Genomic DNA, 6996 nt, shown 5'->3' on the forward strand with positions numbered 1-6996 from the left:
GCCACAAAAGTATGTCTTAGAGAAGAGAAACAGTTTGAAATCTAAAGGGCCAGAAACTAGGCTATGGAAAATTCTTCCAATTACCAGGCCTGCCTGGCCAATTGTAAACAGAGGATTTAGTGCTCAGAGATACTTAGACACAATGGAAATTATTTCTTGTCAGGAATATTCTTTGTCATACAGTTTATACAATTAGAAATGTACCATAAACTTTTATTTCCTTTTTAAAAAAATTTTATTGGAGCATAGTTGTTTTACAAGATTGTGTCAGTTTCCGCTGTACAGCAAAGTGAGTTAGCAATAGGCATACACATTTCCTCTTGTTTTGGATTTCTTTCCCATTTAGGCCACCACGGGACACTGAGCAGAGTTCCCTGTGCTAATACAGCAGGTTCTCATATGAAGAACAGTATGGATGTTCCTTAAAGAGTGAAAACTAGAACTGCCATATGACCCAGCAATCCCACTCCTGGGCATACACCCAGCTGCTGCTGCTACTAAGTCGCTTCAGTTGTGTCTGACTCTGTGCGACCCCATGGACGGCAGCCCACCAGGCTCCCCCGTCCCTGGGATTCTCCAGGCAAGAACACTGGAGTGGGTTGCCGTTTCCTTCTCCAATGCGTGAAAGTGAAGTCGCTCAGTCGTGTCCGACTCTTAGCGACCCCATGGACTGCAGCCCACCAGGCTCCTTGGTCCATGGGATTTTCCAGGCAAGAGCACTGGAGTGGGGTGCCATTGCCTTCTCCAGGGCATACACCCAGAGAAAACCATAATTCCAAAAGACATGCACCCCAGTGTTTATTGCAGCCTTGTTTACAACAGCAAGGACATGAAAGCAACCTAAAAGTCCATGAACAGAGGAACGGGTGAGGACGATGTGGCGCATACATACAATGGAATTTTACTCAGCCATGAATAAAAAGGAATGAAATTGTGCCATTTGCAGAGATGTGGATGGACCTTTTATTTCCTTTTGATGATTATCCTGTTGTCAGTGAGTCGAGTGGTGTCCCTCCAAAAGGACATGTTGAAGCCCTAACCCCCAGTACCTCAGAATGTCACCTAGTTTGGAAAAGGGGTGTTTATAGGGGTTCTCAAGTTAAAATTAGGTCAGTAGGCTGGGACCTACCCCAGCATGACCAGTGTTCTTACACAAAGGGGAAGTTGGATACAGACACAAGCAAAGGGAAGACCCCGTGGAAAGATGAAGGCAGAGATGGAGCGAAGCATCTGCAGGACAGCGCATACGGAAGATCGTCAGCAGAGCGCCAGGGGCCAAGGAGGAGGCCGGGGCAGACTCTCCTTCACGGCCCTCAGCAGGACCAGCCCTGATGACACCTTGATTCGGACTTCTGGCCTCCAGAAACGGGAGGCAGTAACACACTTCCGGCATTTAAGCCACCCAGCTTGTGGCGCTCTGTTATGGCAGCCCATGTGTCACGTGAACTAAGACACCCATGGAATAGGATTGGACAGAAGACCTGTGTCTCTAGGCCACCAACCTGGAGCAGTACCACAATCAGTGAGTCCATCCTGTGTGAAGTCCTGTGTTTTATGCATTCCAACGATCAGAAATTAAAAAGTACGGGGGACTTCCCTGGTGATCCAGTGGTTAAGAATTCACCTTCCACTGCAGGAGATGCAGGTTTGATCCCTGGTGGAGAATTAAGATCCCACAGGCCAAGGGGCAACTAAGCCCACGTGGCACAATTACTGAGCCAGAATTACAGAGCCACTCTTTCTTGGTTCAAGTTAAAAAGTTTTGGAGACTTCGTGGCTATATTATGAATGGGAATGTAAAACAGTGCAGCAACTGTGGAAAACAAAGAGCAATGAAAGATCCCACATGACGAAACCAGGACCCAACACAGCCAAATAAGTAAATATTTAAAAAGAAGCAGAAAGAAAAATGCAACTAACCATGAAAGAGGAAAGAGTGATTACCTTTCCATTTTCTCTATAGAAAACGGTGACAAAGTCATTTTCCTAAGATTACCTAAGTAATTTCCTAAGTTTACCTAAGATTGCCCCTGTGGCCAGCCCTCATCCCCTAAATACTACACCACTCAAGCCATCCAGAACATTTTCCCATTGTCCACAACTAGGACATACCTCAGAGGCCCTCTTCCTGGGGCCAGTGTGTGTTTCCCAGATCCTATTTAGAAAAGCAAGCAGGTGGGTTCTGTTTCCAGATCACAGATTTGAGACTCTGGAGAATGAAGGGGTCTGAATGGCATGGAGCCTACCTCCGAAACCACCTTTCCCCATCACTCTTCATCCTTTTTCCCCACCCAAAAAACAAAATCAGAGTTATTACTCTTAGAACCTGAAGGAGCATTACCTTCATCTTTGGCCATGGACCCACTGTCTCAATTACCCTGTGAAAGGCCATCTAAACATTGGCAATTCTGGGTTTTTCTTTCCACCTTTCCCTCCTCCTACCGCCCCCATCCCATACCCGCCCCCCCCCCCCCGGTCTGGCCTCCAGCCTGCCTTCAGTTTTCCCAGCTTCTCAGTGTCCTCAGGAGAACCGCTGCCCGCTTCTCCCCTCTAATCCACCTCCCACCCGCCCTTACCACCAGCCTTCTTCGCTGACTCTCGTTATGGGACTAGCCAGGGTCACGTTTCCTTAGGGTCTGTCTGGGCTCCTGGCTGAAGACCTGGGGAGCAGCAGGAGGCTTTGGTTGTGCCGTTTGGCTTCAGGGTTCAGGTGGTATGTAGTGTCTCCCCGTGTAGAGGGCTAGGTCTGGGGCACCCTCAGCCCCAGGGTCTGGGCCTTGATGTCTCATCAAGATTCTGAACGCAGCACTGAGAAGAGGGGATCCGTCAGGACATTTGAGGGCACAGAAACCCAACCTGCCAGTGCAGGCAAGGCTTGTGTAACCGTGAGAATGGAGGTGGGACAGAAGGAAGCTTTGGGGATGACTTGCAGTCTTTCCATCTTCTACCTTTCCCCTTCCGTGGGTGTCATTTTCATATCCCCAGACTCATCAGGAAGAGACTCAGAGCTGCTCTTTCTTGGTTCAAGTTAAAAACATCCTGGAGACTTTGTGGCTATGTCATGGATGGGAGTGTAAAATGGTTCAGCCACTGTGGAAATCAAAAAGTTAAACAGAATTACCATATGACCTAGCCATCTCATTCCTAGTTATATACTCAAAAAAAACCTAAAAACAGGAACTCAAACATACATTTGTACATAAATATTCATAGCAGCACTATTCACAGTAGCCAAAAGGTGGAAACAGCCCAAATAGCCTTCAAGGGATGAATGGATAAACAAATTGTAGTAAATACGTACAATGAAATAGTACTCAGCTGTTAAAAGGAAGGGAGTTCTGATACATGGTACAATGTGGATGAACCTCAAAACTAATATGCCAAGTGAAAGAATCCAGACACAAAATTTCACATATTATATGACTCCATCTATGTGAAATATCTACAAGAGGTGAATCCATAGACAGAATGTAGATTAGTGGTTGTTAGGGGAATTGGAAGGGGGAAATCAGAAGTAATTGCTTAACTGGTATAGGGTTTCCTTTGGCTGTGATAAAAGGGTTTTGGGTAGATAGAGGTGGTGGTTGTACAACAATGAATTGAATTGTTAACTCTTATAATTTTACCACAGTGAAATTTAAAAGTCCCAGAGAAGAGCTCTGATTGGCTTAGCTTGGAATAGGTGCCCACCCTGGCCAATCAACAGGGACTAGGGATAGATCTGCAGAAAGAGGACAACTCCCATTGCTTGTCACATGGTTGCAGTCTGGAGAAGTTACACTTCCTGAAGAGGTGGGTGGCAGGGTGCTCTTCTGAGAAAATGATACTTTAGTTTAATAAATAAAAGAACCTTTAAAGACTAGTGCTAAAAGAGAATTGGAGAGAAGCTTAAAGTCTGTTTATAAAAGTAACATGCTCGTTGCATATACTTTAGAAAACCCTGAAAAATATTAAGAAAAAATAAATATCACCATAATTGTCATGACTCAGAGATTATCACGGTTAACATTTTATATATATACATATAGATAAATATGTATAAATATAGATATCCTCCAGACCTTTTTTTAATGCATTTCTAGCTATAAACACACATATATAGATAAAAATGCCTTTAATGCTTTTTATTCTGTCTCCTGTTTTTTTTTCACTTAATCTATTTTGGACTTTAAAAAATGTCATCAAATGTAGATTCATGCCATCATTTCCCATCATTTTAATATCTGTGAGCCATGACTTTTGCGTGGGTTTCTGAAAGGCTCCTTTGATGAAGTGGCATTTGAACAGGCCGTTGAATGATCAGGAGGCAGACACAGCAGCCAGGGCTTTCTCAGCAGAGGGAACCGTATGGACAAATTCAAGTCCGTGACCATCCACTCTGCCCACTAGAAGCAGGCCTTTGATGAGGGAGACAGAGCGGGGAGGCAATTTTACCAAGGTCATGCAATGAGTTGGTGTGAAGAGGCCAACAAGTCCAGGACTCCCAGCTCCCAGCTCAGGGTTCTGGCCTCTGTCCAGTCCTGTCCAGCCTCCTCACACCGACACTCAAGGCCCCACATCACCTGGCTCTCATGCACTTTCATTATCTTCACGGCAGATGACCACGGGACATGGATCATGCTTTGCTTTTTGCACAGACAAGGAAGTTCAAGGCCCACTGAGGCTAGGGCTGTCTGAGGTCACGGAACTGGAGGGTATCAGGCTAATAGCCCTCATGGCATGTCAGTCCCGGGACTGGGGCTTGGCGTGCACTCCACCTGGAGACCCTGCCTCCTCCTCTTGGAGCCATGCCTGTACCGCCCCTGAGTCACAGCGGCCAGCCCGCCGGCCATGAGTCAGCAGCATTCTTCAGGGCTGAGCGCACGGCAGCACAGCCACAGGCCCTCCCCTGTAACTCGGGGCGAGCCTCGCGCATCCTCTGGCTAGCCCGGGTGTGAGAGCTAGCTGGGTGAGTGGCCTTGGGTCACAGCCTGACGGCCTGGGAGCTGACCTGTAGGGGGGCCTCAGGGATTCGGATGACTCAGAGAAACCTCAGCTGCCTCGGTGCTGCCCGGAAGCTAGACACTGACCCTGTGTGCTCTCAGGGAAGGGGCCTGGCTGGGACACGAAGTGGGAGGCAGTGAGAAGATTCTCTGACACCCCCTCCACTCCTCTTTGGTCAGGTCACTCCCCACCTCTGGGTGCAGGGGGAGTGAGGGATGTTAAGAGCACAGAATTTGTCATTAGACAAACCCGGTTTGCAGCTGGAGCTGCAATTCTGCCTCTTTTTCACATGTGACCCAGGCAAGTCCCTTAACCTCTCTGGGCCTCTGAAAATGGGAAGACCAGTCCCCACCTCATAGAGCTGCAACAAGACTAAATGAAATACTGTATATAATGCACTCAACGCAGTGCAGGGCAGAGAGAAAGCACTTAGGAACTGAATGCTATTATTAAAAGGATTGCAAATATTATCCAAACTGTTTTCTGGCATTCTTCTTTTATTCATTCACCCATTCACATAACCAATATTTATTGAATACTTACAGAGCTGAGAACAGGGCTTTCCAGAGACTAGAAGTCATCTTGTTGCTGATGTTCATGGTTGAGACCTTGGCTGAACAAAGAAAACGCAGATGTTGACAGTAGGCATGGTCCCCACCATCATGGAACTTACATTCTAATGGGGGAAAAGTGACATCGTAAGTAGGCAAACAGATAATAAATAAGAAAGTGATAGATATGGTTGAGGGTGATTTAGGGAGGCCACTTAGATGGAGTGACCAGGGGCGACCTCTCTAAGGGGGTGACGTTTACCTAGATGAGAAGGTTGAACTGTGAGGGGCCAGCTTTTTCAAGAGGTAGGAGGGGGAGCGCTTCCACCAGGGCGAAGGCAAGGGTGAGCCCCAGCACCCGGTGAAGGTCTGCTGGGGCAGGAAGGGCAAGGAGGTGGATGAAGCTGCCAGCGTGGCAGGACCTTTCACGCTGTGTTAAAACATGTTCTTTTCTTTCTAAACGCAATTCGATGACTGTGGGCTAGGGTTCCAGGGCAAGACTCCTGAATGCCTGAATCAGAACTCAGCTGGGAAGGCTTGTCCTTTTTCCCCAGGGGACAGCCTGTGTCCTGTCCAGGATGCTGTGACCCTCAGCCCTCCCAGCACCAGCCAGGGCCTCTCTGGAGCAGGGAGACCACAGCAAAGCTGCCCAGCGCTGACTATTTCTGGCGGGGGAGGGGGCCGCCTGGGCCCAGCAGCTGCATTCCTGGAGCAGATCTGCCCGAATGGTTGGGCCTGAGGAATGCAGAACCACCCCTACCCCAGACACAAGGAGGCTTTTCTTGAACAGGCCCCTGGAATGAGGCTTTCCAGGGGCTGGAGGTCACTGGATTTCTGCTGTTTATGGTTAAGACCTTCGCCGAGCAGAGAAAACACAGCTGTCAGCCAGAGGCCCAGCACAACACCTGCAGGGAGGGACGCAGGCTAGAGAGGGGAGGGGGCTGCCAGACTCGCCTGCTGCGTTGAGTCTCACTGGCATCTATGTGACTGTCCTTAGCAGGGATGACAGCCTGCTGTAGATACTCCCCTGAACCCACTTTAAAGACAGGGAAGCTGAGGCCACTCAGCTGGATCATAATTGCTCATGTCGAGAACTTATTATGGGCCTGCATTGTAATAAGAGCTTGACCAACATTTCCCAACAGCCCTGTGACGTGGTGTCTCCTATTGCTGACATTTTGCAGATGGGGAAACCGAGCCTTAGAGGGATCCCATTACATGCCTGATGTCAAGGAACTGTTAAGTGGAGGAATCTGGATCTGAATCTAGGCCTTCTGACTCTAAAGCTCCCTCTGGGATTGTTTTTTTTTTCTTTCTTTTTTTCCTGGTCTTGTTTTATTTACTTAAATTAATCTTTTTTTCTCCAAGGAAACTTCTTATTACTACTATTAATGAAAAACCCATCTCAGGCAAAGGTAAAAAATGCAATGAGAGCCTTCCCTGGCCCCAGTGGCTAAAACTC

At 47.8% G+C, this 6996-nt stretch overlaps 1 long non-coding RNA gene across 1 annotated transcript; it reads right to left on the reverse strand.

Moving 5' to 3' along the window:
* Nucleotides 1-211: 211 nt before the first annotated feature.
* On the reverse strand, nt 212-6259 carry LOC132659894 (uncharacterized). Its single transcript, XR_009600905.1, has 3 exons — nt 5797-6259; nt 5527-5659; nt 212-3090 (listed from the first exon to the last, which is right to left on the reverse strand). It is a non-coding gene; the product is annotated as an uncharacterized LOC132659894 (long non-coding RNA).
* Between the last annotated feature and the right edge of the window lie 737 nt (nt 6260-6996).

The sequence above is a fragment of the Ovis aries genome, chromosome 5 (genome assembly GCF_016772045.2).
Source record: "Ovis aries strain OAR_USU_Benz2616 breed Rambouillet chromosome 5, ARS-UI_Ramb_v3.0, whole genome shotgun sequence".
NCBI classification, from domain to species: Eukaryota; Metazoa; Chordata; class Mammalia; order Artiodactyla; family Bovidae; genus Ovis; species Ovis aries.